Here is a 20,220-nt window from a genome sequence, read left to right on the forward strand (position 1 = left end):
CTGGTAAAGGCTGAAGTTTGAGAACAACTGTGTGCTAGGCTGAACATGGCACCCCTAAAAGATCAATGTTCTAATCCCTGGGATCTGTAAATATTACCTTATTTGGAAAAAGGGTCTTTGCAGATGTGATGACAGATCTTGAGGCAAGAGATTATTTTGGATTATCTGGGTGGGCCAGAAATGGCATCACAGGTGTCCTCGTAAGGGAGAGACAGGTAGATTACACAGAAGAGGGGGAGGCCGTGTGCCCGGGAGGCAGACACTGGAGTGAAGGAGCTGGTCGTGAAGGAATGCCCACAGCTACACAGATGCTGGCAGGCCATGAATGGACTCTCCCTCAGAGCCTGTGGGTAGAGGGCAAGATGGCCTTGCTGACGCTTTGATTTCAGCTTGATGAAATGTCTTTCAAACTTCTGGTGTCTAGAACAGTGAGACAACAGATTTCTGTTGTTTTAGGCTACCAAGTTTGTGGGAACTTGTTATAGCAGCCACGGGAACTAATACACACTCAAATAAGAAAAGACTGTAGGATAAAGTACATAAAAACTCACTAGATTCTTATAAGAAAATATGCTTGCTATTACTTTAAAATTCTAAAAAGATTCATTTGTGTTTAGTAAAATTTGCCATACCTGAAACATTTTCCTAACAGTTTTCTGTGGAGTGTTAATGTGTAATAATTTTCATAATGTTAGCATCCAAGATGGCCTTTACATACCTTGATTTTCTTATGATAGCTAATCCTGCAGGAAATGAAACAAATCCTGTTGGGTGGGAAAAAAAAAAACAGGAGACGTTTTGCTTATAGGTAAGATTTGCATGAGTTACAGAGCTGTAATAAATCTTCCTTTACGGATAAGAAAATGCTCTTGGAAAATAATAGTGACATTTATTTATGGGAAAACGCTTCAGAATAATTGTGTGAAGATTTTCTATCTGTAATCTATGCTACTTGATAAAAATTTCAAGCTCTTTTTATAATACCTAGGATATTGTAATACTTGTAATAACTTATTTCTCTTGTGCACAATGCTTCCCAGATCACTTTCATATATATATATAAAATCACTTTCATACTATACATACATAGTATACATACATATATATGTATGTATATATATGTATGCATGTGTGTGTGTGTGTATATATATATATAGTAATGCCCCCTTATCCACGGTTTCGCTTCCACAGTTTCCATCAGCCACTGCCGTCATCAGCGCTCAGGAAGCAGATGATCCTCCTCGTGACGAATCATTGGAAGGTGAATAGTAGCCTCAGTTTACATCACATCGCCCGCGCTATTCGCTTCGCTTCCTCTTCTCCTGGAGTCATTTTATCATCTCGAGTCATCACAAGAAAGGTGAGTCCGGTACAAGAAGATAGTTTGAGAGAGGGCAATTTTACATAACCTTGGTTACACATGTTATAATTGTTCTATTTTTTTTGTTAGTTATTGTTGTTAATCTCTTACTGTGCCTCATTTGGGAATTAAACTTTATCAGAGGTGTGCATGTATAGGAAAACATAGTGTATATAGGGTTAGGTATTATCCATGGTTTCAGGCATCCTCTGGGGGGTTTTAGAACATATACCCTGCAGATAAGAGGGAACTGCTCTTATTCCCATTTAATCCTTACAACTACTAGGTGAGCTTGGTCGCGCAGGTGTTTTTATTTTTCTTATCTTGCAAATAAGAAAAAAAGGTGATGCTCACAAAAGTTAAATGACTGGCCCAGGGTCACAAAAAAGGTAACTGTTAGATTTGAGATGAAAACATGCTAACATCTGCTGTACAGTGCTGTTTTCAGGGATCCGGTTTTCCTCAAAAAGTGTGTTAATATTTGTGGTTAATTACCCGATGGTTAATTACACTGTGGTTCAAAGGTCTTGTGGTCTGTTTAATTGTATCTGACAGGCACTTGCTAAGCATCTGTTTGCATGTCTACAATGGTGCTAGTTAATATGGGGGTCTTTGGAGAAAGGGCTGGACAAAAGGACTTGCCCTCAGGGAATGCAAGTCGCTATCAGGGAAGGATACCTATGCAAATGAAATGAGTAGTCGGAGAAAGAATAAAATCAAAGACCACAATCTGGGAGACTTGATGCAGAAAACCTTGGAAGAATGGATCTGATTCAGAGAGGTGAAATGTGGAAAAGCATTCCACGTGGCAATAGGGTGTGGGTGTGAGTGTGTGACCTGGGTGAGAGCAAAGGTCTCTGTGTGCAAAACAGTGATGTTGAAACAGCATGTGGACCTGGGGAAGCCATATCCTGAGCTGTCAGAAGCATAGAGTCTGTGTGCTGAGTTATAGGAGCTGGCTTGCCCACTTGGCCTCCCAGCTACATAGCAGCCAAGAATCCTTAACATTTCCAGTGAGCATCACACCCTAGAAAAGTAAGGGAAAAGCCATACTCCTATCAAAAAATTAAAAAGCAACTTCAAAACCTCTCTTTCTGTTAAATTCTCCTATTCTAGTCCCATGGACATGGCTCCTGGGAACTTACAGCCCTGCTGCTGTGTTTCCTGACTGTCACAGGAGTGTGTGTGTGTGTGTGTGTGTGTGTGTCTATCCAATTGTGTAGGTGTGTATAAATGTATTTGAATACCTGCTCATAAAGTTCTTCTTAGGAAAGTGTTTTCAGAGTACAAGGTGAAGACACAGTCTGCAAACAGACAGGGAAATCCAAGTAATGCATAATAAAGGGACAGAACTTAGGAGAAGGGCTTAGCAGGAGAAGGAAGGGGAGGGAGGAAGTCGGGAGGGGAAGATGGGAGCAAAGGAGCTCAGAGCCTGAGGAGAAAGGACAGCAGGTAAAAAACTTCTGGGGTGAAGGTGGTTGAAGGGCTTTTAAGAACAGAGCTATAGAAGTTTTACTTTTAAATTACTTTCGGTGCTTCATATAAATCTTCTCCATTGCCTTGAATCTTCCATAAAAGTCAGTTGTACCCAGAGCCTTGAGTCAGTGATACTTGGGAAAGCACATGAAGTTGGGGGGGGGTGTGTGTGTGTGAATGAAGCAGGGTCATGTCTAGCATGAGGCAGCAGCCATGGTAGCTCTCCTGCAGTGGCAAGGTGGATGGCAGACCAAATTAACTCAGAACCATCTAGGTACCTTGTCCTCCTTCCCTCCAACCGCTGGAGAAATTGGGAAGGATGTTGGGCCTGCCATTCCATGTAGCTTGGGGCTCTAGCCAGTTTCATGTGAACCGTTCAGGACATGGTAACCCCTGCATATATGTGGGTTATACCAGCTTGTGGTCAGTGACAGCGACTCTTTAGTCTCTGTTTCACTGGGCTCTTCTGTCACCAAGGAAAGACCGTTCTGTTTGCTAAAAATTAGCAGGCAAGTTAGCCGGCTCCTGGAGGAGGAGGTAGAGTTAAATTGGCTAAGGGCAGAGTCTCCAGAGAATGACTCAGGTTTGGCTTCTCTTGGCTCCAGAGCCTATTTTCTGTTTACCAGGGGATTAATCATGGTTTCCAAATTGGTCTGCCAGGACGCCAGCAAGACTGGTTAAAGAAAGCAGAGGTGCTGAGTTTGGGATTTTTCCATGCCGTGGTCAGTGATTTTCGTCAGGAAAATCAAGGGATGGGATTCCTCCTTTAAACCCTCACAGTGAATTATTGAGGGTCCTGTAGCTCATCTGATTCTGATCACTTGTCTCACAATAAACTCACCAGATTTATAGCACCTGAGGTGAGATGCCTGACTTCTTTCTTTTTTGGTCAGCATAAGAGTGAATTCATAGTGTTTGATTACCGAGATTTGGTAGATACATGATTTAAATTCAAGACGGCAACTATTTAATAAATAACTACCATATGCTATGCTATAGAGCCTAAAGCTGGCATTTGGGGATATCAGGGAGGGTTTGAAAATATGTAGAAAATAAATAAATGAAGGAAGGAAGGAATAAAAACGTACATATATACATAAATCTTTAGTCCTGATAATGGGGTTGCAGCCTTTTTGCTATATTCATTACAAGCCTTTTAGGAAATGCTTTTTCATTGTATTCATATATCAGCAAGGCATCAGCATCATATCTTCTTGTGTTTGACAGTGATATCATGGAAGAAGTCTTGTTAGAAGCAGAAATGGTCTTGCTCTCATTTGTAGGTTGTTTACCATATGAGGTGGTTTGATTGTTTTGGATTGTAACTCCTTCAACAGATACTCAGACAGATCCTGTTTTCCCACTGAGGCCAAAGAAGCTCTTGAAAACACCACAGATCATTTTCACATGGAGAACTTGTTTTTCCATTAGCTGAAATTACTTTAAGTAATTTGTGATAATTATACTTCAGGATTTACTATATAAGTATTTATCCTTCGCTTGACAAGAATAACCTCTAGCTGGGGGTGCCTGGGTGGCTTAGTCGGTTAAGCGTCCAACTTTCGCTTAGGTCATGATCTCGCGGTTCGTGGGTTTGAGCCCCGNTGGTAAAAAGAAATATGTGACAGTTCTGTTATGGTATTTTTTGCTGTAACAGTTTTTCTTTCAAAATAGTAAAAAAAAAATAGGATAAAGAAATAGCTTACCATATTATAACATTGCAATTTGGGTACTGATTAATTTGCATCCCTTCAACTATTTGCTTTATGTAAATGTGCATTTACAACACATAAGGACCAACATTATTTTGATATATGCTGTGATTAGAATGTAGACAGACAGGTAGATAGACAGAGAGAAAGCAATGAAGTACTCTTGTGAACTTAGTCTCCAAACCCCACTAATGCCTGAAATCCCACTTACTGCAGAGTGTTAGGCGTAGGCTCTTACAACAGTATTTTGTGCATATGTTCCAGACAGTGATGTTACCTTAAGGAGCACTAATCAGCAGGAAGTGTGGCATATTTGAGGAGCATGTTTCCACCTTTTCTGACACCTTTTCTCTGTGCTGTTAATCTGGCACTTCTTATTGGGCAAGAATGGTGATAACCAAAGTACATTCAATATTCCTCACTGACAAGATGGAGAAGAAAGAGCTACAATGGTAAATATTGGGATAATCATTCTTAGGCTGTCTTCTGGATCTGACTTACACTTTCAGAAATCAAAGACACCAGCAAAACTGGCACATAAACTTGAATTCCTGAATCTGGGGTTGAGAGTTAAAGGGTCTAGGTTCCAACCATTCTGTGATTTCCACAACCATGGGCCTCTGTGATGACCAAGAGAAGGGAGGATGGGGTTACATCGAAGTTAGAAGGTTCCAGCATGCATTCCTTAGAAGCTATAAACTGGGTGTTTTATTTTATTTTATTAAAAATGTTTTTAATGTTTTATTTATTTCTGAGAGAGAGAGACAGCGTGAGCAGGAGAGGGTCAGAGAGAGGGGGAGACACAGAATCTGAAGCAGGCTCCAGGCTCTGAGCTAGCTGTCAGTACAGAATCCAACACAAGGCTTGAACCCACGAACCATGAAATCATGACCTGAGTCGAAGTCGGACGCTTAACCGACTGAGCCACCCAGGCACCCCAAACTGGGTGTTTTAATTAGGCTGTTTGGAAAATCTTCAAGAGTTGCCTGTGGTAGAGGCAGCGTCCGTGGAGGCAATAGTTAAACAGTAATATTCAGTTAAGGCAAAACCTTTTAAAAATCATATTGAAGGGGCACCTGGGTGGCTTAGTCGGTTGAGTGTCTGACTCTTGATTTCAGCTCAGGTCATGATCCCAGGGTCATGGAACTGAGGCCCATGTCAGGCTCCATACACTTAAGATTCTCTCTAGGGGTGCCTGGGTGGCTCGGTTGGTTAAGCATCCGACGTCAGCTCAGGTGATAATCTCAAGGTTCGTGAGTTCGAGCCCCCATCAAGCTCTATGGTGACAGCTCAGAGCCTGGAGCCTGTTTTAGAGTCTGCCTCTCTCTCTCTCTCTCTCTCTGCCCCTCCCCCACTTGTGCTCTATCCCCGACTCTCTCAAGAATAAATAAACATTAAAAAATAATAAAAAAAGATCCTCTCTTCCCCCACCCCTCTTTCCTACTTGTGCTCTCTCTCTAAAATAAAGAAATTAAAAACAATTTTTAAAATCATTTTGAAATCTAGTGTTGGAAAGGCTTCAAAGGTCATCTGACCTACTTCCCCATCTTCCCTAAAAACTCCTCTGTAGCATCTCTCAAGAGTTATCATCCACTTTCTGTCTGACTACCTATCATGACGTGGACTGTATTAAATACACGTTTTGGTAGTAGCATTTCTAGGCATATTTACATATTCTACACACATATTTATAATCTTTTAGCAATATCCCCTTCAATGTGGTAGCCAAGTAAACTTTTCCTTCTAGATTTCCCTACTTTTGTGCAAAAGTGCATGTTAGATACTATAGAGAGAGTACAGGATTGAATAGAGAATAGAATCCTGGCTTTAAGGACATTTCAATTTAGTGAAAGAATTTAGGCAAAGATACACTTTGCCTGAGAGGAATAATCAGGGAAATTTCAGAGAAGAGATTGTGAGCCTACTCTTAAAGTGTGGGTAAACTTTGGGAAGACTTTTCCAAGAATGGCCTAGAATGTAAGCAAAATTCTATGACATGAGGAAATAATGCAGTAGAATTCAGATTACTTGCTTAAGGACTCTATTTCCAGAAGACAGACGGCAGTAGGGAAGCTTTCCATTAAAGGACTTGCTTTGGGAATGTAGATTAGTGCACCCTTTGATTTTTCAAAGATGTTGTTAGTAGTTCTCGTTTTCTTTTTAATGTTTTTTTTTTTTTTAACTTTATTTCTGAGAGAGAGAGACAGCATGAGCAGGGGAGGGTCAGAGAGAGAGGGAGACACAGAATCTGAAGCAGGCTCCAGGCTCTGAGCTAACTGTCAGCACAGAGCCTGACGCGGGGCTCGAACCCATGAACTGTGTGTGAGATCATGACCTGAGCCGAAGTCGGACACTTAACCGACTGAGCCACCCAGGCACCCCAGTAGTTCTCGTTTTCAACAGAAGGTTCCTACTAAACCAGATTTCCTGTCCCCAGAGTGATCAGTGATCTTCTACTGAATAGAGAAAATAAATAGAATTCCAGAAAGCAACCTTAAACGATACTTATTTTGAAAACTTCCAAAGGAGACATTTTTAAAGGAACTTTTTTCAGAAAAAAAAATTTTTTTTTTAAAAAACAGGAATGTAAAAGGCAAGTAGCTCAGATTTTGTTCTATAGAATACAAAGATTATCTGAGAGGGAGAGCCTTGGCATCCTCACACAGCAGAGGTTTGAAGTCTGAGGCTTTTTGATTTGCATTCCCTGGCTGTGCTATTTGGGTTACTCACTGCCTGAAAGTAAGCTCTTTTGTTCAGCTCTCTTTTCCCTGGGCTAGTCCAGACCCAGCTCCGCTGTGTCTCTCAGGGTTTGCTTACTGAGCAAAGAGGAGGGATATGGTCAGTGGCTAACCCTTAGGATAGAATGCTGTCTCTTCCACCACTGACTCATAAGGTGACTGGGCCAGCTCACTTCCCCTTCTGATGTTTCTATTCCTTTGCGTATAATGGAGCCATAGCAATCTTCACTTCACCTCATTCCACGGAAACAAATGTATGTATTTGTGTTATTTGAGACAAGAATGGAAAGGAGAGTAGGCAAAGCACAGAAACACTTTCAATTCTATTACTATTGCACCAACAGCACCCATGGGATATTCCATCATGGATAAATACCAGCTTTCTCAATGCTGTCTTGTTTATTGCAGGGTAAGAACAAAATCTTGGGCTAACCAACTCACATCCCTGGGGTTGACTCACTTCCTTACCTTCGTCCTAGCTGCTAGGGCAACAGGGCTAGTTGCCAGAGGGCTTATTTTGCCTTTCCCCAAACAGCATTGATGTTTCATCATTGAGTTCAGTGCACAAGATACATTTTTATTCTTCTACAGATAACAGAGGTGCATTCCTTTAAGCTATGGACTGTTTATAGGACGAGTTTGGTGAATATTAAATATTTGCAAACAAATCAAATTTCTTCCTTAGTTGGAGATTTTATTCCAGAAGAGTTTCTTTTTTGTTTTGAGTTGACTTCCCAGCCTGGCAAAGTGGGAAGAGCTTAGGAATAAGAAATAGATTAAGCTACTTATTCTGGTTGTGCCCCTAATTAGCCATGTGACTTTGGGCAAATGGCACTCTAAAGTTCCACTAGTTTATGACCTGGCTGGGGGAGGGGGGGGGGCTTAGTTTTGCCATTTCTAATATTCTGGATTCAGATTAGGTGATTTTTATGGTCTAAATGTGGAATTCTTTAACAATTTCAGTAAACTATGTTACTGTGGCTTTAAATGTGGTGTTTTTAGGCTTTTCTTAAGGAATTTGTAGCGACAATTATCTACTTTTGAGAACTGATTTGAAAGATGAGCACATGAAGTTTAAACAAAAGTACATTTTATAAGCAGGATTCCTATTTAAAATTATAACTTGTCTTTTCTAGCAAAACATTGGACTATATATGTCTAGCAGTTTGATAATATTCTGCATAACCTGGGCCCTGCTTTGCTCTCCAGTCCACAGACTTCTCTCTGTACTCAGGTCCTTAGTGATTTGTATACCTGTGATTTTTTTTTTTTAATTTTTTATTAAAATTTTTTTTAGTGTTTTATTTATTTCTGAGAGAGAGAGAGAGAGATAGCGCAAGCAGGGGAGGGCCAGAGACCGAGGGAGACACAGAATCTGAAACTCAGGTCCAGGCTCTGAGCTAGCTGTCAGCACAGAACCCAACACGGGGCTTGAACCCATGAACCATGAGATGATGACCTGAGCCAAAGTCGGATGCTTAACCGACTGAGCCACCCAGGCCCCCCTGGACACCTGTGACTTTAGATACCATCTCTTCATCGATTCTAATAGATACACATATCCTGCTCAGGCTTCTCTCCCAAAATCCAGACTCCTTTTCTACCGTGGGTGACATTCTCATTTGGATTTCTAGTAGGTATCTCAGACTCAACATGTCCAACATGGAATGCCTGATCTCCCCCGCCTCCCCAGTTACCCCCCACCCTCCTGCCTTCCCCTATCACAGTGTGCAGCAACTCAGACCTTCCGCTTGCTCGTGCTACAGTTTTCTTGTATCCTTACCGCCTCTCTTTCTGTTGCAATCCATTAAATGCGACCTAATTGATCTCCCTGCTTTCTGCCCTTGTTCACTTATGAATCATTTCCCAAACAGGAGCCAGTGTGATCTAGTTACAAACAAAGTCAGAAATTGTGTCACTGCTCCGCCCAAAGCGCTTTAACCCATCGGAGTTAGTAATTGTTTTTTGATCACTCAGAGCACAAGCAAAAATTCAGGGCCCCGGTACCCTTTTTGATTTCATCTCTGCTTCTCTTCCGTGACTCAGTAGGCCCTACCACATCACTCTCCTTGCTACCCTGGAGCTTGCCAAACGTGTTCGTCCCAGAAGCCCTTGCGTTTGCTCTTTCCTATCCTGCGATGTTCTATCTGTAGATACCCTCACAGCACACTGCCTTGCCTCCTTCAGGTTTTTGTTCAAATGTTATATTCTTACTGCGTTCTTCCCTGAACTGCCTCTGTGCCTGCCCTCCTATGCCCTGCCCCTGATTTTCTGTATCACCTTTCTCTACCTTTATTTTCCATAATTCTTGTCACCATGTAATACAAGGTTTCTCGACCTTGGCACTGTTCACATTTTGGAATAATTCTTTGTTGCTCTGTGCTTTGTAGGATGTTTAGCAGCATCCTTGGCTTCTTACCCACTAACTACTAGCAACCCATTTGTTTCCTTCCCAGTTGTGACCACCAGAATTGTCTCCAGACATTGCTAAATGTCTCCTGGAGAGCAATTTCATCTCTGATTGAGAAACACTGATCTAATACAATATATGTTTTACCTATTCATTTGCCTCCCTTTCACACCATTAGAGTATAACCTTCAGGAGAACAGGAATTTGTGTCTCTGTTGTTGGCTGTGGTAATTCGAGCACCCTGAATAGAGCCCTGTGCATAGTAAGTGCTTAGCAAATATTTAATGAATGAATGAATAAATGAGATGGGCTCTTGCCCTGTCCCTCTGTCCTCATTAAGCTATAATCATACTGGCCTTTCTTCTGCCCCTTGTACATCCTGAGCTCATTTTCACCTTCCTGTCTTTTTCTTTCAGTTCCTGCTTCTGGAAAGCTCTATCCACACGTCATCACATGGTGGACCCCAGCTTGTTACTCAGGTCCCTACACAAGTGTCTCTTTCTCAGACACGCCTTCCCTGATCACTCTATCCAACATGACTCTTCCTGCCTGCAGAGTTACTCTGTATCATGTTACTGTGGTTTTGTTTCTTCATTACATTTATATCTGAAATTGTTCGTTTTGCATATTTTGAATTATTCTTTGTTTACATGGTGAATTTCTGACTTTCTGTCTTAAAAGAATGCTCTCTGAGACCTCACCCTTATCTGCCTTATTTATCATGGCAGCCCCCTAATTAGAACAGTTCCAGGCCCATAGTTTGTGTGCTGATTGAATGAATAAGCCTATCTCCCAAGCAATTTCAGCGCGGAAGAGATTCTTAGTAGTTAGGAGTTAAGGGTTGTGTCTGTCAGGGTTCAGTTGCAAAGAATAGAATCCATTTTAGCTGGCTTCAGCAGAAAGGGATTAACGATAGCATGTGGCTTACAGACTCCCTGAGAGGGCTGAAGAAACAGCCTCTGGGTTGAGCCTTTAAGAACAACCTGGAAAGCGCACACTGCCTGGACCACCAAGGGAGAGACTGCTCATTGTTCAGGAGACCTGTCCCCCACCGAACCAGGAAGCTGAGATGCCAGCTTCTGGCTCTGAGACCAAGCCATCACTGTCAGGATCACAAAACTAGCATGAGAAGAAAGGTCAGCACTATCAGGAGCTGTCACGATCAGGAAACTGCCCCAGAAAAACCAGATACCGCCACTCAGCACTGGCCAAAAGAAAGAGCAAAATGTCCTCTAGCTTGATTGATCTTCCAACTTTTGTGCCAGTACTTCTGATTAGTGGAACCAATTAAAACTAAAACGTTGGCTGCCGGGAGGTCTGGGAGATGTGGCTTTTCGCTTTCCAGTCTCAGAAACACAAGAAGACCCTTTGGAAGGAGGTGCGAGTCCACTCTGAGGGCCACTGGACCTATAACCCAGGTGTGGTGGTAAGGTAGGATGGGGAGACAAGTGATAAAAAAGTCCATGAATCTTCAGGTTTGTATCTGCCAGGCAATAAGGTCACGCTGAAAACCGGCCAAATAGTTGAGAGTCTTTTGTACACGGTACTGATGGATAGTGTTCACACAACTTCAGAAATAATTACTTTTCCCCAAGGATGTGATAGCATGTTTGTGACTGTGAATAGCATCACAGTCCTAAAGCATCAGTCTCAGACAAGACTAGCTCAATAAAGCCATGATCTGAGATTCCCTGGAGGGCTGACCTGTTTACACCTTACAGCTTGAAAAGTGTGAGATTGCTCAGCTATGTTTTCCATAGCTAGCCATGCACATTTATTTCCAGCTTAGGACAGTGGTTAAATCCAAGTTGTAGAAAAGGCTTAAATTGCACAGTCTCAGATTGGCAGTTTTGGTGTTGGCTAAGCAAGAAATCCATTACTTTATTTCTTTTTTGTTATTTGGAATCCATAAGGGTGTATTTATTTGAATGAATCTATTATTATAAAATATACTGTGTACATTAACCATCTCACACAAGGCAGTGAATATATATAAATGCATTATTGAATTCATTGTATTAGAAGAATAAAACCCACAAATTCCTTTTATTTTTTTATTTTATTTTATTTTATTTTTTTATGTTTTATTTATTTCTAGGAGAGAGAGAGAGAGACAGCGTGAGCAGGGGAGGGTCAGAGAGAGAGGGAGTCACAGACTGAAACAGGCTCCAGGCTCCGAGCTGGCAGTCAGCACAGAGCCAGACGTGGGGCTCAAACCCACGAACCGCAAGATCATGATCTAAGCGAAAGTTGGACGCTTAACCGACTAAGCCACCCAGGCACCCCCCACAAATTCCTTTTAATTCCAATATTTAAATTCTCATTGCAGTGATTAGGTGTCATTGATTTATCTGTTTTACACACTTAAAAATCTAACTTTAAGTAGAATTGGTATGAAGTGATAACTGGGGAGCCCTTGCTCAACGAAATGCAGAGATCTAGCAAAACCTGCGCAAAATTTTTGAATATGCTTTAAAGAATGATTTTATCACAGTTAGGAAACTTAAAACTCTGCAACTTTTAAATTCTTCCTTTTAAGTACTTCACACTTAACGATAGCTTAACAATTTCCTCCATTCTGTCCTTTCAATTTTTCTCTGTGAAGGACTTTTTAAACAGCTCATCTTTTTGAGTACCTTCTGTGTACTAGGCCTTGAGCACTCGCTTAATCCCCCTAGCTTCCCCCTGGAGGTGTAGATATCATTTCTTGTGCCAGTGTAGACACTCAGGCTCAGAGAAACTGCTTATTCAAAGAGACCTGGCTATAAACAGGCAGAGCTGGGGTTACGAACTGGGATTTGACAGTGTGTCTCCCCAGCTCCAAAGCTTACTCTTTCTTCTGTGACATTTATTTATTCACTCACACATTTATTTATTTATTCCGTTAATGCTGCTCTAGTGCTCAGTACGGGTCAGGCATGTACTGTTGGCTGGGATTAACATGATGAGCCAAAAAAGGGGTGCACCGTCCCTGCTTGTGTGAAGCTGAGAATCCCCACTCTCTCCAGGTTAGTTCCTTGTTCAGGTTTTATAGACAAGGATTAACTTCCCGCAAATACAGACAAGAATGTAAAGATTGCCTTTTTTGTTTCATGTAGGAGATGACCATTTTATAAATATTCCCTTGTGTACGAATATTAAAATTGATTGCCAGCCCTAGGTTATATGTGCTTGCCTAGCGTCCTTGATGACTTCAAGATTAATGAAGCACAGAAATTAATTAGAGAGGCTGAAACTCAAGAATCCCTGGTGAGGAAAATAAGGTTTATCTGGTTTTTGTATGAGGCAGAAGCAACGACAGAAATTGAGCTCCTGTCACGAAGGATCATGTACTTAAGACATGGTTTAATAATGTTTCCTGAGGTGCTAGCAGCTTGAGCACATTGGAAAATACTGCCAAATTCCCATGTAACCACCAGCCATCAACTAGAAATAACAGGACCTACTATGTGTATCCAGACTTCAGTGCCTAGAGGGTCCAGTTGGCTGTGTCCTGGGCGTGGAGGCCCATGTCTATTAACAGGTGGGAATATTCTTCACTTCCACACACAAAATTCTTTTCTCCTGTTGGTAGAGCTTTCATTTTGCCTTTTCTGAGAGACCCATAGATATAGGAAACATTTCACTTGCTAATTTACCATAAGAAGAACAACAGCCCAGGTAAGGGTGGTAATGAATGGCTGGTGTTCAGCCTCGTTCAACGGGGAGTAGGGTGGAGTGGCAAGGCCTGTGGGGCCCTAAAATTAACGTGACTTATCTAATGGGGCAGCAGTTACTCAGCTCCTGTTGACTGTTGCCATGAAAGAGGGCATTTCATTTTTTAAAAGAGAAGCCAGAAATCTTGATTTTTCTGTGAAACTGCCTGATATTTGCACATTGGCAACTAAAAAAAGCCCCAAACTTCTTGGGCCAACATATTTATTTTTTTTAATGTTTATTTTTTTTTATTTTGAGAGAGAGAGAGAGAGAGAGCGCGCATGCACACATGCATGTGCACAAGTCGGGCAGGGGCAGAAAGAAAGAGAGAGAGAGAGAGAATCCGAAGCAGGCTCGATACTGCAGCACAGAGTCTGATGTGGGGCTTGATTTCACAAAGTGTGAGATCATGACCTAAGCCGAAATCAAGAGTCGGATGCTTGGGGCGCCTGGGTGACTTAGTCGGTTAAGTGTCCAACTTTCGCTTAGGTCATGATCTCTCGGTTCATGGGTTCGAGCCCTGCGTCGGGCTCTGTGCTGACTGCCAGCTTGGAGCGTGGAGCCTATTTCAGAGTCTGTGTCTCCTTCTCTCTCTGGCCCTCCCCTGCTCACGCTGTCTCTCTCCTAGAAATAAATAAAATTATTAAAAAAAAAAAAGAGTCGGATGCTTAATTGACTGAGCCACCTCGTGCCCCTATAAGCCAACATTTTTAACTGGGCTGTCAATCATCCTAGTTTGTCTGGGGCCGAACCATCTCCTTGGACATGGGTGTTTCAGTGCTAAAATGGGGAAAGTTCTGGGCAAACCAGGATAGTTGGTCCTTCTAGAATGTGGAGGATGAAGAAAACATCTATGTAGGCTGAATAAAGTCCATGGGTGGTCAGTTTGTGACCTCTGATGTCTGATGAATAGGACAGCAAACTCGAATAGGGTTCACATGGTCACATTTTCAAAGGAGGGGAAGATATTTGATGAACAGAGAAGGACGACACATACAGGAACTAGAGATGTACAATTATTCACTTCTGTTCTCATGGTTCTTATAGGATGGCAATGACCAGATTAGAAACTCCTGTAATAAATGATTGCAGTGCTATAGTGTTCTTTTTTTTAGCTGTTTGTCCTGAAGTTTGCTCAGTCAAGAAACTGACAGTGAGGAGAATGCCCTTCCTTGGAGAGTGGGAGATCCAGAGGGTGGAAGGAAGAGACTGTGTTCTCTGAAAGGACACAGACAATCAAAGGACATGTTGGAAGGTAATCTAGAAGTGTCTTGGGTTAGACTGTTTTTATCCTACTTAAGTTTTGTAACTGTAATTTTAAGGGTTAATTTTTCACAAGCTTTTCTTTAGAAAAACCTTTTGGATAGGCATTACAGACTATTACCATGGAAAGGAAACTTAAACACCATGTGGTCCGGAACTTCCAATGTTGGGGAAACTGAGGCCCAGTGTCCTATAGTCAGTTAGGGGCAGAATGGTTCAACCTGAATCTGGAATGGTATAGATGGGTGCCGATAGCATGATAAAGGAAGGCAACCCAGGGTCTCTATTTTGCACTTCCAGCAATTAAAGACATTTCATGGTACAAAGAACCATTAATATTTAAAAACAGGGCCACCTGGGTGGATCAGTTGGTTGAGTGTTGGACTTCAGTTCAGGTCATGATCTCACAGTTTGTGGGTTTGAGCCCTGCGTTGGGCTCTGTGCTGACAGTTCAGAGCATGGAGCCTGCCTCAGATTCTGTGTCTCGTTCTTTATCTGCTCCTCTCCCAGTCGTGTTCTGTTTCTCTCTCTCTCTCTCTCAAAAATAAACATTAAAAAAACTTAAAAGCTAAAAACAACAAAAGTCATTTCATACATTGCCTTTTGTTAATGAAGTTAAACAATAATGAATCACTGAATGCTCATATTTTTGAAACTCAGTGCAAATTGTTTAAGATGAAGGACAGTGAAATAGGAGAATCCCTTATCAAAAGGTCTACTAGATTCTGTCTGGGTCATTTCATGTGGGCAGCACACATTTCAAACTAAAAACCTATGATTTGCAAAACATAGACAGGGAAGTTTTAAAAAAAGTTTTTCCAACCATTATTATATACTAGCATATATTTAGCTTCATTCTTCAGTTCCGAATGCATCACTACTTCACAATAGAATTTGCTTTGAAGTCTGAGAATGAGCTTTGTGGTGAGGATATGCCTCCAGCCCCACATGGAGCAAGTAAAAATAAGGCTGATTTTTATCTTATTACAGCTGGCATCCTGGAGCAGCTGAATGACTTACTGGTCATATTTACAGTCACAAAGAGGTATCAGTAAGGTCCAAATATTCACAAATTCCTTGTTTGAATAATTAGAATCCTCCTTGCTTCCTTTTGGGCCAAAATGAAATACATGGTTCATCTTTGGCACCTGTTTTTGTAAATTCCTCAGAGTCTTAGAATAGGATAGAAACGATAACCCAATAGCATGAATGTGCAACCAATAGACCACATGGACTAACCTAAGTTCTTTGTAGACACTAAGAATATCCTAGAGGCTGGAGATCTGTGGTCATACTGTCTTTTTCATGGGTAGATATAGGCCATTCAATTTTTTTCAATATTTATTTTTGAGAGGGGGGTATGGGGAGGGGAAAACAGAAAGGGAGACACAGAATCCAAGGCAGGCTCCAGGCTCTGAGCTCTCAGCACAGAGTCCAATGTGGGGCTTGAACCCATTTGAACCGTGAGATCATGACCTGAGCCCAAGTCGGCTGCTTAACCAATTGAGCCACTCAGGTGCCCCGTAGGTCACTTTAATATAAGCTTGGTGATAGATCAGAGTCAGAATGGCTTGGTTTGGGAGGACAACACTTAACAATGAGTTAATGGTTAAAGGCCAGACCCACAGCTGCCCCAGCACTTACCATTCCCCTCCTGATTAGATCCAGGAGGGTAGTGACAAGGAAGAAGTATGTTAATTCTTGATAACCATTTGGGGGTTGATGAAGTAGGAGAAAGAGTCAACAAAATACAATTATCAAACATTGTTTTGGTGTCCAGGCCAGATTTCCTTCCAGGACAAATCTCTGAGGGGGTGGTTTGGGTACACTATTGCAGGGGCAAATCCTAGAAGTGTTATTGCTGTTGTGTGTGTGTGGAAGCTCAAAGCAACAAACATTATTATCTCACATGATTTCTGAGGGACAGGAATTTGTGAGTGGCTTAACTGGATATTTCTGGCTTAGGGTCTCATATGAGGTTGCAGTATAAGGGGCAGACAGAGCTATAGTCATCTTAAGGCTTGACTGAAGGTTCCGGGGTCTACTTCCAAGATTGTGCATCATTGGCTCAAAATGGCTCATTCACATGGCTATTGTTTGGAGGCCTCAGTGCCTTCCATTTTGCCTTTAACCTGACTGTGGGCCTACTTGAGTGTCTTAATGATAAGGCAACTAGCTGCCCTCAAAGTCAGCAATCTGAGAGAGAAGGTAGGACTATAATTAGTGTGGCCTTTGGAATTGGACTTTTGAGATTTACAGAGTCTTGGTACCACTGACTTTGCCTCATTTCTTCCTACCTCTAAAAACCAGTATAGCTGGGGGTAGTATGGATTTCACAAGGGTGACTAACTAACTTGCCTTAACATGGGAAGGAAATGAGTCCACATTGGAAGATGTGCAAGGTGGGAGGTGGCTATGGCACTGAAATCTGGAGAAGCCTTTTAAATAAATGACTGTTACGCGTTGCTGAAAGCACTGGTAAATTATCCTTTTATATTTTTGAGAGAGAGAGAGAGCGGGAGCAATTGGGGGGGGGTTAAAGGGAGAGAGAGGGAGAGAGACAGAATCTTAAGCAGGTACCACCCCCAGCACAGAGTCTGACTTAGGGCTCAGTCTCACAACCCTGGGATTGTAACCTGAGCTGAAGTCAAGAGTTGGACGCTCAGCCAACTGAGCCACCCAGGCACCCCAAATTATCCTGTTTTTAAACACATTTAAATAGAAGGATTTGAGCAAGTGTTTAGCCCAAACCTTTCATCTTAAAGATGGAAGTTGAGGGCATGAGAAGTGAAATTCTACATAAATATTTGAGTGTTTATATTTAAAAGAGTCATCATCTTTAATTAACCTTTGTGGGTGGATTATAGAGTATAGTATAGATAAACCATCTGTGGACTTTTCCAAGCTCATAACAAAATGTTTACACTGGATGAGGTAGTGATGTGATCAGTGCTTTAATATGATAGAAGATGATCATTTACATGAAGAAAGCCAAGATAGTGACCGGCAATGAAGAAACCAGAAATGTGATTCTCCGCAATCTTTGAATCATGTGAATTTGAATGTGGATAAAGGATCAAGATCATAAACCTAATTGTCCCCCACATGAATGGGAGAGTAGACTGTTGGGAAGTTGTAAAGAAAGTTTCTTCTTCTAGGCCTCAAAACTTTCAGGAAAAGGAAAGCAAAGTCTTGAGTAACTTGCTTAACCTTGCTGAGACCCATTTCCTCTTTTGTCAAATGACAAAAGATTGCTTTTGATAGCAACCTTGTGGGATTATTGTGATGATTAGAAATAATCTAATACTAAGTGGGTATTCAAAAAATGGTAGCTGATTCTATTATTGTTACTATTATTATCATTATATATTTTTTTCTTCAAGGCATTAAGCTCACAACCGATATGCACTCATTCTTACCTAGAACTTTTATTTCCTTGGTTCTTAAAATGACATTGAAGGATTTGAAAGGTGCCAGTTGGAAGGTGTGATCCTCCTCGTCTCTTGCAGCCTTGTTAGGTAGTGTTTCCCCTGGGGCCATTTGCAGCAGAATTACATCCTTGTTTGTCAAAAATGCAGATTCTTGGATCCTGCCACAAATCTACTGAGTCAACATATCTAGGGATGAAACCCTGTAGTCTGCATTCTTAACAATCAATCCAGATGATTCTTATGCCCACTAAAATTTGAGAACCACTGTATGAGGTGCTCTGGAGACTTTGTGGGGCTCACAGAGGGCAAGGCAGCTGAATTGATCTTGACCAGAAGTTTTCCAAATTTCTTTATTATGTACCCTCATTTTTTTATGATCCAAATTTTATTTATTTATTCAAATTTTAGAGAAAGAGAGTGAGGGCATGAGTTGGGGGGGTGAGAGAGAGAGAGAGAGAGAGAATCCCAAGCAGGCTCCATGCTCAGTGCAAAGCCCAACATACGGCTCAATCCCATGACCTGAGACAAAATCAAGAGTTGGATGCTCAACTGACTGAGCCATCTGGGTGCCCCTATGAACTCCCTTTAATAAAATCTTTTATATAATGTAATATTAATGTTTATGGATTTGTATTTATACATTATTCATAAATTGTTTACATGCACCACCATGTTAAATATCATATACATTATAAAACAAAATAGAATTTTTAAAAAGATGATAAAAAAATTTTATGTAAAAATGTTTTTTTTTTTCTCATAACCTACTGGATCATATGATATATACCTGGGGATTTAAACTGCCAAGCCAGAAGAGATCACTATGTTTGTGTTTATTCAATTACTTATTCAGTAAACATTTACAGAATTATTTCCAAAGACTCTAAAGCCTCACTGTGAATGATCATCTCCTCCTGTTATACTGAAGCACTAATAACATCACTACCTCACTGTGTGCAAGGTTCTGTGGGTAGGAGGGTTCAGTTCATCTCCTTCAGGTAGTAGAGTGGTGCTGCATCTAGTTCAAGTCTATATTGAAAGTCACAAAAGTATAAGTTGACAAAATATTTGGAATTGGAAGAAAGTCCAAGATAGTCTTGGTACATCATTAAGAACCCAAGCAACAAAGTGAAACAGGTAAATGGCCCTCACTGAATTAGACAGAGCACCCTCTTTGGGAAGGCTGAGTGGTGCTGTGGGAAGAACACTGGACTTGGTTTTGGAAGACCTACATGTGGGCATGTGTGTCTGTGCTTCTTTATTTACTGGCTGTGTGACCTTCTATACATTATTTACTTTCCTTGTACTTCTATAAACACTCCTTTGTAAGACAAGGATAATAATGCCTTTTCTGCTGACCAGACATAATCGCTAGCACAATCAAACTGTTCTCATCTTTGATAATGATCTTGTAGAATCCCAGGCTTGATCCATCAGCTGTCCATAGCTACTGTTTATTGAGTGCCTGATGGATATTCCAAAGTGTCACTAGGTAAGTAGAATCTCACTTATCTTGACTGTGCTAGAACAAGCAAGGTTTTATTCCTCTGAACTCAACAACTGCTCACCTTCTATCTGTGACACTTCCATGCCCACAGAGATGAAGAGAAGTGACTTCAAAGCCTGGCTTTAACGCTCTGACATTTAATTTCCTTAAGCCTTCATTCCCTCATCTGTAAAATATGATAATGATATTTATCCTCCAAATTATTTTGGGAAATATCTGAGATAATTTATGTGAAGTGCTTGGTGCAATTGAAACAGAGTAAAAATTGAATAATGATTGTTACTTAAATGGCAAATGTAGTAAGGCACTCTTTCAACATTTTGGTAAATAAAAACTACAACTTGATACATCTCTTCAGAATTGGATTTCACTTGGTGATTCTAAAAAAACCAAGTCATTTGACCTACGTTTTATATGATTACTTTTGACCTTACTTTTATATGATTAATCTTTTTGTACTGGTTGTTGAGAATGAAGTTAAAAGATTTCTTTTAACATTCAGGTAGGGAATGAATAATGACCAGCTTGATAGAATGGAATTTTTTACTATGTTTTGGACTGTTGTAGATTTGAGAACTACCCCCAAATGAAGACTTAATATTTACCAGACATAGAAATAAAAGGAAA

The 20,220-nt window shown here is 41.0% G+C and overlaps 1 long non-coding RNA gene across 1 annotated transcript in view; it reads left to right on the plus strand.

Moving 5' to 3' along the window:
• Positions 1-1,297: 1,297 nt before the first annotated feature.
• Positions 1,298-20,220, plus strand: part of LOC144230807 (uncharacterized) — a 293,282-nt gene continuing 274,359 nt past the window's right edge. Inside the window, exon 1 of the long non-coding RNA XR_013334886.1 lies at positions 1,298-1,360. This is a non-coding gene — a long non-coding RNA (uncharacterized LOC144230807). The remainder of the gene's footprint in view (positions 1,361-20,220) is intronic.

Source organism: Crocuta crocuta, unplaced genomic scaffold (assembly GCF_008692635.1).
Source record: "Crocuta crocuta isolate KB4526 unplaced genomic scaffold, BGI_CrCroc_1.0 scaffold3, whole genome shotgun sequence".
Taxonomy (NCBI): Eukaryota; Metazoa; Chordata; class Mammalia; order Carnivora; family Hyaenidae; genus Crocuta; species Crocuta crocuta.